Source organism: Staurois parvus, unplaced genomic scaffold, assembly GCF_062004578.1.
Source record: "Staurois parvus isolate SC_StPar_1 unplaced genomic scaffold, SC_StPar_1.0 ptg000048l, whole genome shotgun sequence".
Classification (NCBI taxonomy): domain Eukaryota; kingdom Metazoa; phylum Chordata; class Amphibia; order Anura; family Ranidae; genus Staurois; species Staurois parvus.
Window position 1 is genome coordinate 14,076,070 of NW_028317844.1, and position 23,665 is coordinate 14,099,734.

General features: G+C 38.2%; 1 protein-coding gene across 1 annotated transcript in view; it reads left to right on the plus strand.

The window, feature by feature from the left end:
* The window catches only part of MCHR2 (melanin concentrating hormone receptor 2), a 177,233-nt gene that overhangs the window by 35,650 nt on the left and 117,918 nt on the right, over positions 1-23,665 (plus strand). The window contains exon 2 of the mRNA XM_089665193.1: positions 20,459-20,593. The gene's annotated coding sequence lies outside the window, so the exon portion shown is untranslated. The remainder of the gene's footprint in view (positions 1-20,458; positions 20,594-23,665) is intronic.

A 23,665-nucleotide genomic window follows, 5' to 3' on the forward strand; every position in this document is an offset into this window, starting at 1 on the left:
AACTAGGCCCCGGTGAGCACGCAACACTGCACTTAAAGGGACATTGACCACCCTGGTCAAAGAGCTCTTCTACCTCAGATTTAAACCTTACCATCAGACTCTGAGGGCCCACAGTAAGTTAGTCTCATTGTTGCTAGTTCTCACTGGGATTGCTACCACCTTAGGTTAGAGGCATTGGGTTAATTTCTGAAAGCAGGCCTGCGAATATTGATTTAACTTTTGTTATATGTTTTACTTCTTTGCTTAGAGTTGCAGAGAGTAATTATTACCATTTAAAGTATCAATGCCCATTTGTACTGTTCAACCAAGTTTACATGGAAGTTTAATATAAACCTAATATCAGTTTTCTCTAATCTGTGTGTGAGTTTACTTTCTGGTGTTAACTCACTCTGGTCAAAGGCACCTTGTAGTGTTAGCAGGGGTTGGGCTTTCAGAGAGGGTCCAGAATGACAGGGAGCACAAAAATAACTGGACTTGATAAATAAGCGACTCCTAAGGAGATAGTGCTAAATATATATATATATATATATATATATATATATATATATATATATATATACATGCACACATCAACTGACATCATATGAAATGAAAGCTGGCCCATGGCCACCCACAGTATGTTATTCAAACAACTCTGATGGGATTCAAATAGGGTTCATAAGCACATGTTGCATGAAGGATCATGTAAAAATGTGACAGCCTCATTCTGCCTATGGAAGCCATGCATTCTGGATGGATAGTGGAGACTAATAGCCAGCATGCACTCTGATAACTGGGTGTGCCACTGCAGTGTGCATTCTAGCCAGGCAGGAAGTGCATTCCAGCAAAACAGAAATAGTTTACCACTCATGCATAAGTCCACATTTCCTCTACAAACTTCCCCGTAGGATCAGTGCACTGTCCTGGGTGAGAGATGGATGCTGACTGTAATGAAACATGAACCTAAATAAACAATAGCAAAGGAAAAACAGTAAGAATGGTACTAAATGAAAAGATTAGATTTAGGAAAACGATACGTGATCATGTGACATAATTTATGAATTTGATGTTGTTCTTCCACAAAATGTAGAGCCACTGGATTGTCTCTATTCATCAGTTTCTGCAAACCTTGAAGCCCACAGGCAATGAGAATGTCACTGCAATGCTTCCATAATGAACACTTGAATGCACCTAAAATTTTATCAATGTACATTAGTGAACACGGACATTTTAATAAGCAAATGCAGAAATAATTTTGTAAAGTTGTAATAATAATCTGATAGTTGCGTCTTTTATGGGGTTAGAACAATATATTCACAAATCAATAGCATCACAATTATTACATTTATAACAGCCCTTCTTCTCAGAATTTCTATTAGGTATTTTTTATATTTATATCTATGATCTGCTTTAGTAAAATATCATTCATATTTTTGCTCCAGTTATATTTGGCTTATTCCTATGGGATCCCTATTTACACCATACTTTTTTACTCTTCAGGAGGATGTGAACCTACAAAGGGACATATATGACATCTCTTCAGTCCCAAGTCCTGGGATGTCAGACATATGAACATAAAAGCAACTAGACTGATATATAAACCTTTCCTATTGGCTATTTGGATATCATTCTGTTTACTGTTAGCTGGCATATGGCACCTTGAGTAAACTACAGCAGGGATATTTCTCTCATTTTATGTGCTATGATTACTACAGTGGAATATGGTGGACAGTAATTCTCGAGATCATTCTGAAGAGGGGAGGGAGAATTTGCGAAGAGTGGGGAGGTAGAGGATTTGCGAAGAGTGTGTGTGTGTGTGCGGAGAAAAGTGTGTGTATGGGGGGGATTGTGAAGAGTGGGGGGATTTGTGAAGAGGTGACAGCTGTGGGGGTGGGGGGGATTTGTGAAGAGGTGAGAGCTGTGAACAGTGAGGGGAGGATTTGTGAAGAGGGGAGGGGGAATTTGTGATGACATGAAAGCTGTGAAGAATGAAAGGGGGATTTTATAAGAAGTGGTGAGATCTGAGAACTGTGTGTGTGTGGGGGGGCAGGTTGTGCAGAGCCGATTGCTGGGAAGGGAGGGGCTTTTTGCAGAGGTGAGACCATTGGAGAGAAATGGGGAAGGGGGTGGTTGTGCAGAGAAGCAGCTGAGAGAAGGACTTTGGTGTTGTGTAGAGGTGACAGCTGTGGACTGAGGGGTGCAGAGATGAGTTTTTGACAGGACATACAAAGGTTATTTGTAGACAAGGGGGTGCTAAGGTGTACTATGGACAGGAGTACAAGGTGTGCTATGGACAAAGGAAGAAGAGGTGAGCTGTGGATGGGAAAGAAGAGTTGAGCTGTGGATGGAGGAAGAAGAGATGAGTTGTGGACAGGGGAAGAAACGGAGAGGTGTAGACAGTGGGAAGAAGAGGTGAACTGTGGACAAGGAAAAGGAAAGGTGAGCTGTCGACAAGGGGAGAAAGAGGTGAGCTGTAGACAGGGGGAAGAAGAGGTGACCTTTGTACAAGGGTAAGAAGAGGTCAGCTGTGGACAGGAGGAAAAAGAGGTGAGCTTTTGACAAGGGAAAGAAGAGGTGAGCTGTGGACAGGGGGAAGAAGTGGTGTAATGTGGACAAGGGGAGAAAGAGGTGAGCTGAAGAAGAGGTGAGTTATAGACAGGGGGGACGAAGAGGTGAGCTGGGGATTGAGGAAGAAGAGGTGAGCTGTGGACAGGGGGAAGAAGTGGTGTAATGTGAACAAGGGGAAAAAGAGGTGAGCTGTAGACAGGGGAAGAAGAGGTGAGCTATAGACAGGGGGGAAGAAGAGGTGAGCTGGGGATTTAGGAAGAAGAGGTGAGCTGTCGATGGAGAAAGAGGAGGTGAGCTATGGACAGTGAGAAAAGAGGTGAGCTGTCGATAAGGGAAAGTAGCAGTGAGCTGTGGACAAGGGGAAGAAGAGATGAGCTGTAGACAGAGGAAAAAAGTGGTGAGATGTGGACAAGGGGAGAAAGAAGTGAGCTGTACACAGGGGTAGAAGAGATGAGCTGTAGACAGGAGAAGGAGAGGTAAGTTGTAGACAGGAGCAGTAGAGATGAGTTGTAAACAGGAGAAAAAAAGGTGACCTATAGATAGGGGAAGAGGAGGTGAGCTATGGACAGTGAGAGAAGATATGAGCTGTGGACAAGGGGAGAGTAGGTAAGCTGTGGATGAAGGTTGAAAAGGTGAGCTGTGGACAGGGGGTACAGAGGTGAGCTGGGATGCAGAACTGTGCAAAGGTGAGCAATGCATGGTTACTTTGGGAGGGGATATGTAAGTACTGTATACGGTACATTGCAATACATGCATATCAAGAATCCCTGTTTTTATGCAAAAAAAAGTTAGCTAGAAAGCTGTAAGGGGGTATTGTAAAGTATAGAGGGTTGATTCAGTATTTTTAGTATCAACATGTGGTCACCCTCTTTAGAACCCCATCTGTTATAAGTAAGCTATTTGGATTTGAGCACAGACATTTACCCATTTCGGTGTAAAGTGACCAGATCTGAGTCTGTAGCTCTCCTCCAACTGTAATTGGCACTATGGGGTTGATTTACTAAAGACAAATAGACTTTTAACTTTTCAATGGAAGTTGCACATTGCAAGGACATTTACACTAGAGCTTAATGCACAAGGTTAGGTTTTACTTTGCAAGAATACCTAATCATGTGCAAGTAAAAAAATTTTTTATTTTTGCATGCAAATGATGATGATGGATGATAGAAGTCGGCAGAGCTTTATCTAATTCAGTAAGCTCTACTTGCCTTTCATAAATCATCCCCTATATGTCCATGAAAGTATGTTTTAAGCAAGTTTTAGCATTTTACACAGCAGAGTAGGGATCTGCTAGAGAAGGATCAATTTGATGCGAATGGCTAGCTTGAGCATGTTTTGTAATATATTCAAACCAAAAATCACTGTTTTGTGTAACAGTTTGCTAGAAATTTGCCTTAAAGGTATATAATGATGTTCAGAGAGTTAGTTCAATATCATCAGTATTTACATGTGCTCACAACCCTTTAGCACTGGTTAAATGTATATATGTAAGCTGTGTGGATATGAACACAAACATCTTTCCATTTCTCCACCTTACACTGCAAAGGCTATAAAAGGTCCCGCTCTTACAAATTACACAATATTGTTTTTAAAATGTGACCCAAAAGTATGCAATATGCTCTTCACTGTTCAGTCTTGAAATGCTGTTCCACATGAATCCTGCATTTAAAATAATGGCACACATTACATGTTCCTTTCCCAATTTATAAACAGGGTGGACTCTCACCTTCACCAGTGGGACTTGGTTACCACAGGTCTATACTGCTACTTTCCCCTTTAAGAAGATATACAGTATGTAATAGCACCGCCTCGTCTCCTCCAATACACAGTAGGGTGCTGTGGTGTGTGCGCCAATATTTTTCATGCTTTTTTTTCAATTTTTTACATTGTAGAAGTGAGCGGGAGCAGGTCTCTCGGCAGGCTCTTGCCTCTTATAGGTGTCCACTTGGGGTTTTTTTCAGGTGGATTTCATAGCGGAATAGACACATATTTTTTTAGGGGGGGAGTCCAGTTAGAACTTTTGTATTCCTTCTCTTCCTGTGCTAAGTGGCATTATAGCAACAACCCAGAAAGTAAATCTAGGGGTGTGGCTTTAGGATTACATGTCTCTGTCCCAGTCTCAGATATTCAAGAGGTGAGCAACTCAGGGGGAAGATTTCTTATCCATAAATGCAAAATAAATAATATGCCATTTACATTGGACAATCTTTACACTCCCAACAAGGGACAAGTTCCTAATTTGCTTGCTCTCCTTCACGAATTTGGTCTGTTAGTAGATGGAAGAATAGTGTTGGGTGGGGATTTTATTATAGTACTTGATCCTTTTTTAGACACTGCATCTACCAATCCCTGCTTTTCTTTGTCTCAACTCAATCGACTTAAGAAACGTTTACATGAATTTCAATTAGTTGATGTATGGTGGGTGCTTCACCCAACTGTTCGTGATTATACATGTCACTCCCAATGCATGCTATATATAGTAGGATACATCCTTGGATGTTCCTTGTCCCGCATAATCTTCTTTGCTGGCAACCCCAGGCGCAAACTGGCTCCCAATTATGGTCTGACCAGTTCCCACTCTTTTTTTCAATCCTTCCCCCACACTTTTTGAAACCTAACGCTTCATGGGGGTTGAATGAAACTCTCCTAAAGGATGGTTTGGCCTGTGCAGCAGTTAGACATGTGATTTCTCAATTTATACAGAACCATTTGTCAGGTTCGACAGCACAACCAATCAAAGGGGAGGCCTTGAAGTGTGTAAACAGAGGGACCCTTATTTCAGAGGGCTATCATCTGAAAAAAGAGTGTTCCTTAGATATTACACGGCTTCTATAGGAAGTTCATAGGCTAGAACTTTGTTGTAAACATACACTTAAGGCTGGACTATTCCAACAACTGAAAAGTAAACAAAAGAACCTTCACCAATTACTAGATCAAGAATATTTCTGGCATAGGGCCTGCATGCATAGCTCTATGTATGAATCTGGAAAAAGGGTGAGTAGGTTCTTAGCTAGTTCAATTCACTATAACTTAGGGCAAACATACATTTTGAAACTCTGCTGCCGGTATAGGGGGCTAATGCATTCATCTGAAGATATCACTTCAACGTTTCATGAATATTACATGACTTTATATAGCATATCCAATCCACATATGGCCTCTACCAATACACAGGGCATTACACAGCTTTCTCAATATATCTCGAAAATGGCCCTGCCTAGGCTAGGTCAATCGCTATAGACTTATTGGATGGCGGCTTTACTACTAAAGAAATCGTTCGAACGACAAATGTGCTCCAAATAGGCTGAGTCCGGGCCCAGATGGCTTCCCAAGTATCTTCTATAAAAAATCTCAGGATATTTTGGCCCATATCACCCTTCTTCATAAGGATAAGAAAGACCTCACTGAATGTTCAAGCTATCGTTCGATCGCTTTAATTAATTTCTATCTTAAAATGTATGCCAAATTTCTAGTGGACATATTGCAATTGGCTATCCCCTCTATTATCAACTTAGACCAGATGGGTTTCATCCCTATGCTCAAAGTAGGGGACAATACTATTAAAATGCTATCCCTTATCTTTCACTGCCAGGCACGGAAGGTTCCTCTATGTCTTCTTTCATTGGATGCTGAGAAAGCATTTGATCGACTTGATTGGACATTCTTGAAGGGAACATTGGAGAAAATTGGTCTATCTTAGGATTTCATCAATAAAATAATGGCCCTCTATTCCTGCCCAACAGCTCGAATTAAGGTGAATGGACTGCTTTCAGATCCAGTCCACATATCTAATGGGACCCGTCAAGGGTGTCCTCTTTCTCCGCTTTTGTATATACTGGCAATGGAGCACTTGGCGACAGCTTTGCTCGCTAATGACTCATTACAAAAAGTTGACATTGATGGTAAGCAGTATAAGGTAAGTATATTTGCAAATGATCTCTTGCTCCATATTACTAACCCATTGATAGCTTTTCCTTCGTTATCAAAGGAATTGGAAATTTTTGGCTCCCTCTGTAATTTTAAAATCAATGCTTCAAAATCATATTGCCTAGATATTTCACTTCCTGCAGGCACTTGAGACATCCTTTCCAATACAATTTCTTTTCAATGGGCACAAGACTCCATTAAAATATGTTGGAGTGCAGATACCCTCGCATTGTTCGCTTTTGTCTTCTGTGCAGCAACATCTTAAGAGCTGGTCTTCAATGCAACATTCCTAGATGAGATGGATGTCCCTCTTTAAGATGAATGTCCTTCATAGATTTTTATATATTTTTCAAGGAATTCCAATCTGGGATTCTTTCGATCGGTGCACTCTTTACTACTCAAATATATATGGCACAGGTCCTCGGCATAGACTCCGATATGATATCTTGGTGAAGAGGCTAAATGATGGTGGTGCAAGTCTGCATGTTTGATTGGTGTGATCAGATGCTTTCCCAATTGTAAAATGGCGCTGTTTATATCCAGCAAAACTGAAAAGATGAAATACTCATTGCTTCTGGTTTCTTAGACTATATTGTTAATTGGAGCCATTCTGGTCCCTTCCCACTGCTTGTAAAAGCAATCCAGCAGTTAAATAGCTGCTAGGATTGATTTTACATGAAGGTCGACCACCAGCTGAAAAAAATGATACCAGGATGATGCCTGTCGCTGCAGGCATCATCCTGGTATAACCACTCAAAGTCCAGTGACATACCAGTATGTTGCTGGTCCTTGTTGGGCATATATGTAGCAGCAGAGAACATGTGCATATGATGAATCAAGTCTGTGGACCAATATGACCCCAATTTATTCTTTTTTGTAATGCCCATGTTGAGGGTTAGGCCCAAAAAATTTTAAATTAATAAACTGTGATAGGTTTCCATGAGAATTGTCTTGCAAGATCTGAATTTGGGTGGGTGGCCATGTATTGTTGTGCATATAAATTGCTTTGGCCCACAATCAATTGATACAAATCTTTTGTGAAAAACAGCAGAGGGGCTAAACGCTAGTGCTGATAGTGAATGGGGCTGATCCTGCTAACACTGCATTTTTGAGGACACTATACTAAGGAGGAACTAGTTTAGCTCTGTTTGTGCTCAATATATTGATCCATACAAACACTAGAATACTAGGATGATCAGCAACCTATAGCGTGAGTGTGATAGTGTGTGGGCAATCTAACTCTAGCTGACCCTGGCTGGGATGGGCACTAACTGACGCAGACTCTATCTGATGGCAGTAATACAGTCATCAGTGAAAAATTCAATATACTAACACTGTAATATTGGCACTGAGTTGGTGACACGGGTGGTCAAAGGGTTAATAGGGATGATCGAACTGTTAAATGGGCTAATCTCTGTGTGTAAAATGTAGTGCTGTTACTCACAGTGTGGTGTTCTCTCTTCTCTCCCTGGACCGATGGGTGGGGGACGCAAGCATGAGTGCTCACACCCGGAAATAGAAAACAACGTAACGGTATATCGTTTTGCGCAGAGTTGCTGCTTGCTTGCGACGAATAGTAGAAAAGAAAAAACCTTTAAAAAAATTAAGAAAATATATTTTTCAATATTTTATTTTATTTTTTAACATGATTATTTTTTTTTAAACAATACTTTAATCATAGTAGTTCAGTGTTCAGTGTTTTTATGGACACAGGGGTTGATTTACTAAAACCTGGAGAGTGCAAAATGTGGTGCAGGTCTGCATGGTAGCCTTCAGCTTGTTCATTTAAGCTTTGACAAAAAAAAAACTTGGAAGCTGATTGGTTAATATGTCAACTGCACCAGATTTTGCACTCTTAAGTTTTAGTAAATCAACCCCACAGGATTGTGTACATAAATCTGTATGTTACATACAAGGGCACAAAAAATTCAATGAGGCTGGTTTACTAAATAGGTTGAGAGTCTTCTCTCAAAATGTGTTAATGTTCACTACAATTATCCAGTCATCTAAAAAGCAAATTCCTGTTTCCCATTACTATTTTAAATACCAATCATGTGTTTCACATAACTGGTTAACTGAAGAAAATATTCACACAAGTTTTTAAGTGAAGATTCTCTACTCCTTTAGGAAATTTCACATACATATTGTGCATCCTATATACTAAAGTTTGTAAAGGTAAACTACTGTCAATGCAGTTTTAAGAATGTTCCAATATCCACAGATAATAATTTTAATGTAATGATCTGAGTTTTAAATGGGTAGATAAAACATACATTTTTGATGTCACAACATTAATTGTTAAATATCATTATAATGTATGAAATGTTGTCACTGACTCTAAAATAAATCCTGCATTCATATTTAGTTTCTAAATTGTGTTTTATGGACATACTTTGTTGTTTGATTAGGACACTTTAGCTCATAAAAAATGTTGATTATTATTGCATATATATAATATCAAACTTTTTCTCTAATTGCCATCTCTATAGTGGTAAATTACAATCAAATGTCCAAATGAAAGCAGCAAGGATAGATTTTATATCAAAATGTTACTTTAACAAATAACAAACAAGCATGTTTCAAGGGCATTGCTCCCTCTTTGGTAGGGCTAGCAAAAGACATTCCTCTAAGATACAAGTGTGAACAAGTCTAGCAAATATAGATAATAGTATTCATAATAATGATAGCAATAAAGAACAATAACAGTTAATTAAAAAAGCACTGGTAAATACATACTGTACACTGATATGTACATTAGTATAAATTGAGATAATATATAGAAATAGATACAGTATGGATATGCAAAATCCATGCTGGCAGTATCTGATTAGTAGATGACTCAAATGGATTAATTAACAGAGCCAGAGACTTTTGTGTGAAGTTGAGTGTGAAGTGAGTGACGGTAATTGCTGATGGTCGGTGTTCATATGGCAGGGAATAGTTTATGTAGATTGGTGGTGTTTGTGCATGTCGCAATACATAGTGACATAAAAAGAGAGTGGTATGAAATGTTTGTGGACTAGAGGAGGCTAGAGAATTACGAGAAGAGCAGATGTCTGCTAGAGTTTGTATGAGTTGGTAAAAAAGGAAAAAAAAATGAAGAAAAATGAGTGAGTTCCTTTCCTCAACTTAAGACCCATGTTCTAGCAGAGTGTAAACTTATTACTCAAGAATGGTTAGCACTGTTTCTATAATGATCCTATTTTTGTTCATGGACAGAAGAAGCACTGGATTATATGTTGAGATTCCATGGCAATTGTGGTGTAAGATGTAATATAAGAACCCTAATAAGGAATGACTATACTTCCTTCTGAGATGCTATCTTCATTAAAAAAATATCATTTTTAATTAATCATTATGAGATTGCATAAAAATCTTTAGAATAATTCTTCAAATATTAAAAAATGCATAGTAATAACAATGATCACACATCTAGCTTTCATTACTGGAACATTATAATGCATGTTTAACCCATATCAGAAAGCTTTTGCTTTTGAAAGGCTTAGACAATGATCACACATCTAGACAATGACCACAGGGATAAAGCTGTCTATTAAATCAATGCAGAAGCACTGTATTAACCAATAAATAATGTAATAGAATACATTTTGTATAAAATGTCACAGGAGTTATATATGCGTGATCTAGAAATATGGCAGAAAACTGCGATCAATTCAAATATGCAAACATTCCATATGCTATCATGTGGGTAAAATTGACTAATAGAAATAAACATAGGAAGTAAGAATGCAGGAAATGTTCAACAAATTAGTTTTTAAGGGTAACCTAAACCAGATGATGAGCAATAGATTCTGGCACCAGAGCTTCACAGTTTGTATCTTTCATCACAGAATGGTTGGTCTTCAGCCTTGAGGATTGTGGCATAGAAAGAGTGAACATTCAAGAAAGATATTCAATTTACCAAGGTATGTTTAGGTTTAGAATTACAGGGACATTTGTGGATAGAATCTCTAACCTAATTTGACAATAATTTCTACCTAAAGTGGTATTAAAGCCTCATTGTTGTTTTTTGTTTAATAACAAACATGTTATACTTACCTGCTCTGTGCAGTGGTATTGCACAGAGCAACTCCGATCCTCCTCTTCTTGGGTACCCCGCTGGCGCTCCTGGCTCCTCTTCCTCGAACAGTGCCCCCAGACCAATCAGCATGCTCTGGGGGCATTGATGCATGCTCGTTCCCAAGCTGCTGCTCTATGCATTCATAAGACACAAAGAGCCATGGTACAGCCTCGCCCCCTGCTCTCTCCTCATTGGCTCACTGGCTGTGATTGACAGCAGTGGGAGCCAATTGCCTGTTGCTGCTGTCTCAGCCAATGAGGAGAGAGAATCCCCATAGAGCAGAGGCTCTCGTGAACATCGCTAGATCAGAAAGGGCTCATGTAAGGATTGGGAGGGGGCGCTGCACACATAGAATGCATGAAGATACAAAACCTTCAGCCTTTATTATCACTTTAAGTGAAATATGCTTTTAAAAATATATATAGGGAAATCTTCCAATGTTGCTTTACTAGTGTTTTTGTTTTATTCCTATTTTTGCGTGCATTAGTGTTATTTGCTTTTTTCCCCAAAAGGGAGAAACTGGTAAGAAAAGTAAAAATGTAAATGACACAAAAGTGCATTTTGTTTATTTTTTTTTCATTATTGTGTATTCATTGTGGTGTTATTGATTCACAGAAATAAAAAAAAATTAAAAGAAAATCTTAACTTACAGTACAATACACATGGAAATACATATTATTACTTAAAGCTAATGTAGCATTACTGCTGCAAATAAATGAGTGCCATCATAAAGAACAGTTTGCAAAATTGATGTTGCACTACAGTGTCAACAAGTGTGTTCCATAAGGGACAACAAAATGCCCAGCTCAAATAATTGTAATAATTGCAGCCCTGGTAGAGTTTATTGACAGTATTGAATGTGTACTCTATTATTAGTCTGTGTTTTCCATCAGAAGAAATGTTGGAGTGGGATGAACTCACACACCCTGAAATTTGTAACAGAAGCTTACATTCAATAGAATGAATACAACATTTGACAATATTAAACATAAAGATACTGTAGGACTCACATGCTTTAATGTTATTTTGATTATTTACAAATATATAGAACAAACAAGCTTTGTGTAATTATAATAATTATTATAATGAGTCAGTTTTGAAAGAGGAGCTCTGGTTTCTCCACACTAGATGTCTAACTACACATTCACTGAAACTGTTCAATAAACATAACAATTGTAGATTTCCACTAAATATAAACAATACCCACTGAGAAAAATACTTTTTTTTCTGTGTATCCATCTGCATTGGTAGCATGCGCTAGAATATAAGGGTCAATTAGAGAAAAGTCAAATGACAACTGTAGCAAGTAAACAAATTGCTTGAAAATATTCCACTGTACAGTGGAAGCTATAATTAATTTACACCATATAAACTATATTGTGTTGCACATTAGGCAGCAGTATTAAAACAATGCAGCTTTTATTTTTGTGAAATGTCTAACAATGACCAGTCAGTTTGGATAACCCTACAACTTTGCAACACATATAATCAGAAAAATGTGGTTATTTTAGATGCTTAACATGTATAGCTTTCAAGATTGTTTTATATGTGTAGAGAGTTACCATAAGAATGCAAAATATACATTACTAACCTAAATTAAAGATCTATATTTAATTTACAGCTAGAAGCAGCATGCACCGATGTACTCATGTTGTCCATGTAACACAAAGGAATAAGAAGATAGAGTGAGACAACTTAATAAGGTCAGGTGCACTCAAGTATGTCTTCCTAAATTTGGAAAGCAACAAATGATTGGATTTATTTAGTAAAGGGTTATTGTTATGAGGTGCTAATTTGTAAGTCCAGTAACCAATAACAATTTATTGTAATCCAACCTTCTCTTATCTGCTTCAGTAGATTGAATTCTGATTGTTTGCTGTAGTCCATATTCTTAGGGATTTGCACTTAAAAACTATAACTCATTATTAAACAAGGCTGTTACCATTCTACTAAAAGGAGGAGTTAGGGCTTAAAGGTAACCTGTCAATGGGATTTTATTTTAAAAACAGCCCTTAAAAAGTAGTGTTCATATTTACCTTTAAAGCAGGTGCTGACACAGATGACCCCTTTGAGGAAGATCTCTGAAAACTCTTCAACACACTTCTGGGTGTGCTGGCTGCCCCATATCCAGTTGCATGCTAGGGGTCCCTTCACTGGCTGCTGCAATATTGTGACATCGGGGTCAGTTGAACCACAGTGCACAACAGAGGCCCAGACATCTGAAACACCCAGTTGTGTGTCAGATATCAGCTGTCCACCTATCAGGAGAGAGTCCCTTCCCTTCAGTACCAACCTAAATGAAAGCAGAGATGGATGAACCCATTACCACTGTTGAGATAGAACTTGCTATCTGCCAACTGCCCTCTCATTAGTCTTCCCAGCTGAATGGTATGTTACATTGTAAAATCATGGAATGAATTGGCCCTCATTTATTCAAGATCTTCACTACAGTGTTAGAAGATACGATTTGACTTCACTCCAAAAGAGGGTCACGCACTGTCCTCAGTGAAAAATCTCATTAAGACCCTACCAGGTGCTGGCCATTGCTACTGTGACATTATTGTACCTGTTATGCTTATATATTCATCTCTGTATGATGATATGTGAGTGACTGTTAAGACTGTTATGTATATTATTGCTATTATCTTTTGGACTAAAAATCAATAAAACACACTTTCACAAAAAAAGAACTGTGTTTGTTGGATGTTAAAGAGTTTTTGACAGTAATTGGTTCGCATCAAAGGATGATCTTTGTCAGCACCTACTAAAGAGGTAAGTATGAATGCTTTTCTTTGTTTGCTGGTCTGAGGAAATTGATTGGGGTAGAACTGGAGGTTAAGCTATAGTTTGTTAGGCTTAGCATTCATTGCCTCATTTTAGTCTGCTGCTCCCAGGAAATTGCTGGGGGGAGGGGGTTGGGCAGAACTGGTGGTTAAGCTATAGTTTGGGTGTTAGATCTAGCATTCATTGCTTCATTTTAGTTTGCTGGTCCCAGGAAATTGCTGGGGGGTAGAACTGGAGGTTAAGCTATAGTTTGGGGTTAGATTTAGCATTTGTTGCTTCATTTTAAGTTTTTGGGTGTAATTAATCCAGTGCTACAAAATGAAAAATACATAACAGTGAAAAAAATTTGTATATAAAATAGGTGTACTGAATTGTCATGTAGCAAAAATTTTAATGAAAAAAAAAGTTCTAATTTTGAAAACCAGAAAAAATCAATGTATTATTAGCAGGTAATATAAATGTACCTGCAAACTTTTTGATGAATTCTATTGCTGCCATGTACATTTTAGGTTCCTGGATTCTTATGTAACCAAAGTAATCCTTGTCTCAATGGTATTTGTGCCAAGGTTACAGCCAGTGTCAATGTTAACTGTTTTATCATTCACGCTGCCAGTTTTAATTTCTATTAAAACATCAGTTACTATGTATATCCTACGTATTCATGAACAAAAAACACCTGCACATCCTAATCTCCTAATAAAATCCAACTTTATTAGAGCAGGTGTGGCCAATACCATTCTAATAAAGGCAACTGTTTTAAGTAGATCTAGTTGAACTAAAAGTCTTTGCTTGCTGATTCAAATATTACTTTAATAGCATGATATATTTATACGTATTACTGTTCGTAAAGAGATTGAATCCCTGATTGTGGCATGATGGTCCATGGACATAAAGGTTGCAGTTCCTCCAATATCTATCAGAGGGTGTCTCCCAGTAGTCAGCAAGTCTCAGAAACTAGTCTTCACCTGATGATGGCTGCTCAAAGGATATTTAGCTCCTACTTTAGTATCTCTCAGTGATTCCACTTCGTGAGGACGTCGAATGACGAAACCCGTAGGGCAGGGCTTAATGGATGTGACGTCAGGACGTTCCTCAGTACTGACGGCTGGGCTGCGGCGGTGAGCGAGGCTCATACTTGTTTTGCAGAGGCTGTCATTGCTGGTGTCGGCTCAGACACCTTTTTTGTGAGTGTGCATCAGTACATAATAAAGTTTATGGTTTTAAAACGTATTGCACCATTATATTTCTTCTTGCTTCCCTGAGCATTACCGTGTTTATGGAGAGAGAGGATGACCATTTAACATCAGAGTTTTTTCCTATCCATGCTGGTTGGCTGTTTGCAGTGCATTGCTTCCATATCTTGGGAATTTCAACAGATCATCGCTCCCAGAGCAATAGCTATTATCCTGATTTATAATTTAATCAGCATATAGCTCTGGTGAGTCTATTTAATTCATTTGGTGGTGGATTTTCTTCACGGTGGTTATTATTTTACAGAAAGATTTCAGTATTGATTTTCACTGTTTGGTGTTGGACTACATACAATATTTATGGACATTTTTCTTTTTCTTTTAGACACTTATTACTTTGTATATATGATTGGTTGAGATTATTTGATGTTTTATTATTAGCGCATTCCTATATTTCTTTATGCTTACACCAGTTTCTTGGGTTAAGGTTTGCAGCTGATTTGGAGTGTTTTTGGCGCTTTTCTTCTTTTTATAACTACTATATTATTATTGATAATATTTAAATATTTATTAACACCATAGTAGCTCACAAGACCCCACACTTTAGTACCTCGAAATTCCAACTTTCCAAAGATTCTCTTCTCTGTTACATTTAACAACCAAAGCTAAAGTTTAGTTCATACCAATATATCAGTACCATAACCAAAACCTCCTGTTCATTGTTATACCAGTTGTACTACCCCTGTAACCAAATATTTTCCACAGATCTCTTCCCCATGTAAACCTCTCAGACACCCTATGCTTTCACACCTACCCTCACAGCTTACCACTGCAGTTCAAACTTTTCTGCTGGATTGGTACCCTACAATCACCCACATGACTCTAGTATCAAAATCTAAAAATAAACAGCATTTTCCAACCCACACAATTCTGTCACTGTCCATTCCTGCCTCAATCATAGTTCATCCATATCTTGTGCCATTTGCAATCCCCATACAGTCTGACCCTTATTCCTGCTCTAGACCAACATTTTACTGCTCCAGCCTCTAACCTGTGTGTGTTGCCTCCTACTGTCCCTGACTATCCTGCCTCCTGCAACCTCCAGGTGGGGCTGCCCTTAGGGCTGCAATGTGCTGTCAGCTTGCAGAAAAGTCACCTGGAAGCCACTATGGTCTCTGGTCCATCAAACCTTATTAGGTACTTTGGGAATGTTCAATCTTCTCATATGTCTGGAATTGATTACCAGTTTGGCCAAGACCGTGTTAGTAGCCAAATTGCCTGAGATTCTTTTTGAAGCCTACAATTTCTGTTGCTCCAAAGCCTGGTGATCCTGAAACTCACTGTAGAACTGGTAGTTATATACATAAGGACAGGCCTAGTTGTAATGAGTTTGAGGCAGTTCAGTTTCAGCTTCAGGCCTGGAAACCAGTGCCCTGGGAAGACCTAAATGGCTGTCAAAATGTGGTGCAGCTCCCAGAGCATCCCTGGTCTTCTCTGATCTGAGATATTGTAATACTGATCTAATTTATTTCATTCACTTCTTACCAATGTTACCAGCACCATCACCATCAATGTCTGCTACCTATTAATTGATGCTTCTTTCCCAAATAAAACATTTGAATATATGTCTATTCTCCCCAGTACAACATATTGTTTTCTCTATAACAATTTTATCTGGACAGTCAACATGGTAGACGCTGAATGGATAAGAGTCTGCAACACTGAAAATACCATCTCAAATGGTGTGCCAGGCATAAAATAAACAACAAAATAAATTAAAATTACATAAAAATATAAAAAGAAAAAAATAAACAAAACAGCAGTAGGACAAATGACATTAATGAACAATAATATTATTATTATTATTACTAATAATAATAGTATAGAAAAAAATATTTCTTTGATAGGCTGTCATCAGCAAGAACATTGCCAAACTGGATGTTCTATACATAGAAGCATACTTTCATATATATTATTATTATCCTCTCAAGAAATCTTTCTTTGATTTACTGCACAGTGCTGTTTGTTGTTTTTCAACCATTCAACCAATTATATACACAGTGCACATGAATGGTCTTGGAGCATTCACCTGAGAGTCAAAACAAATCTCAGGGATAGTTTCATAAAAATATTGCTATTTATTTATACATGAATCTTATTTTATGTTTTTCACAATCTATGAATTTGCTTGCCTTGGTCAGTTGGAGAAAGAATATAACTTATGTTGGTGGTCATTGAGAGGAATTATGCCCTTAACATTGCTGTTATTTTTAACTAGCATGATTGCACAGTACATTTGATGTTCAATAAAAGAAAAATTCGAACTGTCTCTGTTATTTTTAACCCCTTGTTTACCAAAGTACATTTATAAATGTTCTGGTGCTCAGAGGATTAAAACAATAGTTTTTTCCAGACAACTCCCTTCTTTCATGTAAAAGTGATACATCCATGAGGGCTGCTTGCAGTGGTTCCTGGAATCTTTTGTTCTTCTGGGGAGCCAGGGACCATGAAAACCTGTCTCGGAATGAAAAGTGGGAATAGCTTGGGGAACATCTATTCCCCAATCTATTCCGTGACTAATATACCTCGAGGGAAGAAACTCATATTTCGTTATGTCCAGGTTCAGAGCTGTTTTTTTCCAGCTGTTGTGGCTGGGAAAAGGGCTAATTGAGCAAGATCTGTGCTGCATTGCAAGGCAGGAGAGACATTAGGGGTCTGAGACCCCTGATGCCTCCATAAAGAGAACCTGTCACTTGTCCATGCTATCACCTAGGGGATTTGTTAGCCCCCTCGTGAGAGCACTAATGTTAAATTAGCATTAAAAAAATGAGTTATTATAAAATAAATAACAATAATAAAAGAATCAATCCTGTCTCCCTGTGAATGCAAATGTCTAAATGCAAATATGCTGTATACAATGTATACAGCTATTGTGACACACGATAGGTATGACGGCTTTTAAATAGTCAGTAACGGACAGTTTTGGGTAACTTTGACAGTGGTATATATTTACATAACCCCATGTTATATATTTTTTAAAGCTATATTTTGTCTGTGCACAATACAATGTATGTATTTTGTGTTTTTTCCTGAAAATGTATGTTTAATTAATAGTTGCACAAAAATTGTGCAGCATAAAAATTGCATCTGCCTGCATGGTATTCTAAAGGACCTCTCACTTCAGAATTATATTGGAGTTTAAAGTGATTTTCTCACACAAAAGGCAGATTTTAACATGTGGGAAAAATTTTAAACATTTTGACAGAAAAGGGGTACAGTTCATGATTATTACTGTAAATAATTTTGATACAAAATATAGGAGATACAAGCAGGTCTGCCCCAGGTGTCAAATATGTTATGTACAGCACTGATATAAGGTTCTATATTTAGAAATATGTAATGATTTTCAGAATCATACCATGCCCTGTTGTAATGTATATACAGACACAGGCACTTTTGGCCATGCAGGTTTTTAATAAAACTAACAATTGCTTAGGTTATGCCAATCTAGCCAGCTGACAACAGTAGTAAGAAAGATTTATTACATTTCTGTGCAGGCAGACTGTCCAGTAACAATCAGTCTCGTACACTGAAGAGATAATGTCCCCTTGAGATGTAATTGTTGTATTATTGTACTTGAAAAAGTTTTTTTGGTCATTGTGTTTTATTTTATTTTGAAAGTGAACTAGTTTATATTGTATTTTTGTTTTTTCATACAAAACCTTTATTTTGCAACCACACATTTAATAGAGGGACATTTTCATTCACAGGTCCTTCAAACAAAGGAGATGGCCATTGTGCTATCTTCCCCTCAAATTTATTTTTCTCACTTTCAGTCATTACTTGTTTTTAAAGAATCCTGGCCTTTCTAGTACACTTTTTGTTACCACACCTGGAGATAGAAAATTCAGGTAGCTCCCATCTCAATTGAGGCTAATGCCCCATAATTTTTCTTGCTGACTACAGGCTTTTGTGACTCTGAGCAGTCTTACTGGGGAACCATACACTGTTCAGATCACTGTTACACCTATTTTATGCTACTGTATTAGTGATTTTGCCAGTATAAAGTGGTTTTGATTGGTATCACAAACATATCAGCTTTTGGAATTGGTGAAGTTGGTGACTCCTGCTTCTTTGGAGAACCAGCTTTGAAGGAAGTTTTTCTACCATAGATTAGCTGCAAAAAAAGAGAGGGTACAAATTGAAAATTTAACAAGGGCCTCTGTCAAAATGTCTTGGGAGATACTGTGCTTTGTTTCAATGCTCTAATCACATCAAAGGGATGGTAGAGATGCTTCTGCAAAAAAATCCAGTGAAGGTATATTACTATACAAAATATAAGCATTAGAATAGTGATTATGCACAAATACTTTCATGGACATTTTTGGATCTCTTGACTTAGCGCCCTCTTTCAGTACCTGTATAAAATGTGAAATTAGCATAATGCCACCCTTGTGAAATTTGCAATAAATACTCATATTGGTTTCAAAGCATTGGCCAGTTCTATCATCTTCACTTGTAATTTCTCTGCTGGGGGTGGCATGTAAAAAGTGTCCCAACAAGTTCCAGCTTATTCGTAATTTGTTTTACCCTTTTAAATTGTTTTGTTAATTTTACAGTTGGCACATACCTTGCCATCTTGCTTTCCAAGCTTCAACATGTGGTAAAAAAAAATGTAATTTCTTTAATGCTAGAAAAGACTGAAGGCTTGCGCATTTTGAATGATATGCAAGCAATGAAATGTTATATTCTGACAGGTAAGGTAGAAGATGTATTGAAATTGGTTAAGACAATTCATCATAGTAGGCAGTTTGAATAGTATTAGTTAACATACCACCCTGAGCAGGCTGAATTTTACTTTTTAGGATTTGCCTAATGCTTGTTTATATAGTCAAATATATAACAAATAAATAGCTTTAGATGCAGCTGGGTAGGGAGTTTGGGACCTCCTTTTTAAACAGGTCAAACAGCAACTATCGCATTTATTTGGGATTCATTTCTAGAAATGAACAATGACAGTACCTTGTGGATGGTTGAGGGCATTTCCAGTATTGACTTTGAACTGTTCACAGAGGTGACAATTAATTAAGCTATGACGTCTATTTCAAGGGGTTTTCTAGTGCAGGATCATAACCTGGTGAATGGAAAGTGGCAGGATTCTTTGGGAATCTAGTACTCCTTGAACCTTTTACAATTGACCTCAAAGCAGAAATACTGGTTGAAGCCTTTAAGGTCAAGGAAGCATATTTTGTGTACAGTGATAACATAAGTGTGGTTCTTTCTATTAAAGTGTTACTAAACCCACAACAGTAAAATCAGTATGTATATGCAGTAAAGCATGCTTGTTATACTTACTGTGGAACCTAAGGGGTTAATCCTCTGCATTGTGTAAAAATGCAGTTTGATCCTGACTTCTCTGATCCTCCCCTTTTTCTAGTGTCTACCTCTTATCTCCAGATAAGACATATTGTGTGGAGTCACTGCACATTCTCAATTTGGTGTGTATTGCTAGAGGTTTATTTTTTCTTGGGAAAGTGCATGTGATCAGCACAGGGTCAATCAGCACTGCCCAGACTGAGGTCAGGGGTTCTACATGCTCCTAAAAAAACTCCTCCTACAAGATTTAACCAGTGCCCAGCTTAACACTGATAGAAGTCACACGACTGCTCTAACTGCTGATGAGAAAAGATATTTAGCAGTTTATATTTACTAAAATAATTGCATTCCCATACTGTGTGTACTGTGGGAGACCAGATATAGTGAATGCAGGGTCCTGGGTTTAGTAACACTTTAATATTTTCCTCCCCTAGTGTTATTGATCTTTTTTTCTACCTGGCGTTATCTTGCTTTCATTGTGAGTTCCTTTATACATGCTGCACACTTTTCAGGGTTGTCTAATGGTATTGGTAATTTTTTGTCTTTGTTCCAGAATAAGAAGTCCTTAAAGTTGGCACTGGAAACCTTTGGATCATTATTTTGAACCACTATGGGTTTCATAAAGAAGTCAATAAGTTTTTTAAGATGGTCATCCTATTGAGTGATTTGGCAAGACTAGCATGTTCTGGTGAGTACATTGGTAGGTGTATTTCCATAGAGTATATTCTGGATTCTTTGGGCATTATTGGTTTCAAATGCGAAAAGTTGCTGTATACGTCTTCAGTAGGCAATTAATTCACTGGATATGCTTTCTATTTACATTTTTAGTGCTTGGGGATTGTATAAAGTCTTTTTGTATTCTGCTTAGTTTTGAGAAATTACACTTATATGGCAAATTTGATTGTGGTAATCCTACCGTTATAAGCTGTACACGGTCCTGCAGAAGTGTAGGAATGTAAATCTTCAACAGCTATTATTTTGTACAGCTTTTTTTATTGTTAAATTATTAAATTATTACATTTAATTTCTAGTCTAATTTGTAATATATAGATTTATACTTTTTTTGCTAGTTGGTAGATATGGTGGGTGACAGTTTTTGGTTTGTTCCTATAAATATAGAATCATATTTTATCCAACACATATGTTGCAGGATAGGCACATACCAGTTTTGATAGCAGATAATTAGGATTTCTATGAATTGAGGTCAGTGTCAGTTAGATCACAGTCTCAGGTCTTGCTCAAGATCCATAAATTAAGTTTGATAGGGCACAGCATGCACTGTGTAACAATTTGTGCCTGAGTTTCATGCAAGACCTCAACAATTGTATTCATGCTAATAATTGGTAATAAAAATAATTGTTGAGGATATGTTCTTCTTCTTATGTGATACTATTGTTTTATGGTCAGACATACTGTAGTAGCATGCCCTATGGCAGGGGTGTCCAAACTTTTTTCAAAGAGGGCCAGATTGGATGAAGTGAACATGGTGGAGGGCCGAACATTTTTCCAAACATTCTTTGAACCATTACAGTTAAATGCAAATAAATTATTTTATGCCAAGTTACCGTATTTTTCGCCGTATAAGACGCACCTGACCATAAGACGCACCTAGGTTTTAGAGGCAGAAAACAGGAAAAAAAAAAATTCTGAACTAATGGACTGCAGACACAGTACAGGAGATGACCAGAGACTGCGGACAGCACAGGGATGACCAGAGACTGCGGACAGCACAGGGATGACCAGAGACTGTGGACAGCACAGGGATGACCAGAGACTGCGGACAGCACAGGGATGACCAGAGACTGCGGACAGCACAGGGATGACCAGAGACTGCGGACAGCACAGGGATGACCAGAGACTGCGGACAGTACAGATGACTGCTGACCTTTGGGGAGGTGGGGAGCGGGTACCTGAATTTGACAGGTACCCGCTCTTACTTCCGCAGTTGTTCTTCGATCTTACCTGTCTTCCCGGCTTCTGTAATGGCGCTCGGCATGACAGCCGGGTGCCCAGTGCGCATGAGCGAGAAGCACTTGCGCTTTCTGATTGGTCCGGCGGCTTCTGGGATCTGTCATGTGTCCCAGGTACCGCCTTACCATTCACAAAAAGCACCGCACTTGGCACCCGGCTGTCATGCCCAGCGCCCACACTACAGAAGCCGGGAAGACAGCGCGCCGCTGGATAGAGGAACAGGTAAGGTCCCGCTGCAGAGCTGAGCGGCCGGCCCGGTATTCTGACACGGCCGCGGTGGAAATACCGGACCGGCCGCTCCATATTCGCTCCATAAGACACACTGACACACTGACATGGAGGGCCGTATTAAACCGACCCTACTTTCATCCTACTTCTTCTTCTTCTTCTTCATCCTCATCCTCATCCTCTTCTTCTTCTTCTGAGGATGAGGATGAGGATGAAGAAGAAGAAGTAGGATGAAAATAAGAAGAATTCCAAGCCGGCAAAAAGTGTATCTGCAGAGCTCCACTAAGTAGCGGAGCTCTGCAGATACACTTTTTGCCGGCTTGGAATTCTTCTTATTTTCATCCTACTTCTTCTTCTTCTTCTTCTTCTTCATCCTCATCCTCATCCTCAGAAGAAGAAGAAGAATGAAAAGAAGAAGAAGAAGAATGAAAAGAAGAATGAAAAGAAGAAGAAGAATGAAAAGAAGAAGAAGAAGAATGAAAAGAAGAATGAAAAGAAGAATGAAAAGAATGAAAAGATTCTTCTTCTTCTTCTTTTCATTCTTCTTTTCATTCTTCTTCTTCTTTTCATTCTTCTTCTTCTTTTCATTCTTCTTCTTCTTCTTTTCATTCTTCTTTTCATTCTTCTCATTCTTCTTCTCATTCTTCTTTTCATTCTTCTTCTCATTCTTCTTTTCATTCTTCTTCTTCTTTTCATTCTTCTTTTCATTCTTCTTTTCATTCTTCTTCTCATTCTTCTTTTCATTCTTCTTCTTCTTTTCATTCTTCTTTTCATTCTTCTTCTCATTCTTCTTTTCATGAAGAAGAAAAGAAGAATGAGAAGAATGAAAAGAAGAATGAAAAGAAGAATGAGAAGAAGAATGAAAAGAAGAATGAAAAGAAGAATGAGAAGAATGAAAAGAAGAATGAGAAGAATGAAAAGACAGTTCTCTGACAGTTCCTTCACATTTACAGCGGTTGAAACATTGTATCTATTTCCGAATAAAAACATCTGTATCCTAAATGGAAACAAATAGATACAATGTTTCAACCGCTGTACATGTGAAGGAACTGTCAGAGAACTGTCAGAAATAGCGGAGCTCTCTGCAGGGACACTTTTGCCGGCTGATCAGGAAAAATCCGATTCGCGCACCCGAAGTATGCTAATATTCGGATTCGCCGCGAATCGAATTTTTCCTGAAATTCGAAACGAATTCCACTTCGCCTGGTTCGATTCGCTCATCTCTAGTATATAGGTCTATCTCATGAAAAAATATGACCATCTAAACAGGTATAAACGCAGCTAGCATAATAGTCTTAAGCAACCAATACTATAACATTATCATCGTTAAGAAGGTGTAAATAGTGATATAGGTGTCAAAGTCAATATGTCATAGGAGTGACGTAAATAAATCTGTGACATCTGTGGTAGGAACTGTGGCTGTAGAATGCACTAACCAGATAGTGCAGATAATAGCACCTTGGAGTAAAATGACCTACTCCTGGTCAATGGATCAGGGAACCTGCCGGAGTGGTGGTCGTCTCTGCTGTGGTCACCAGAATCATCTGCGTCCTCTCCAATT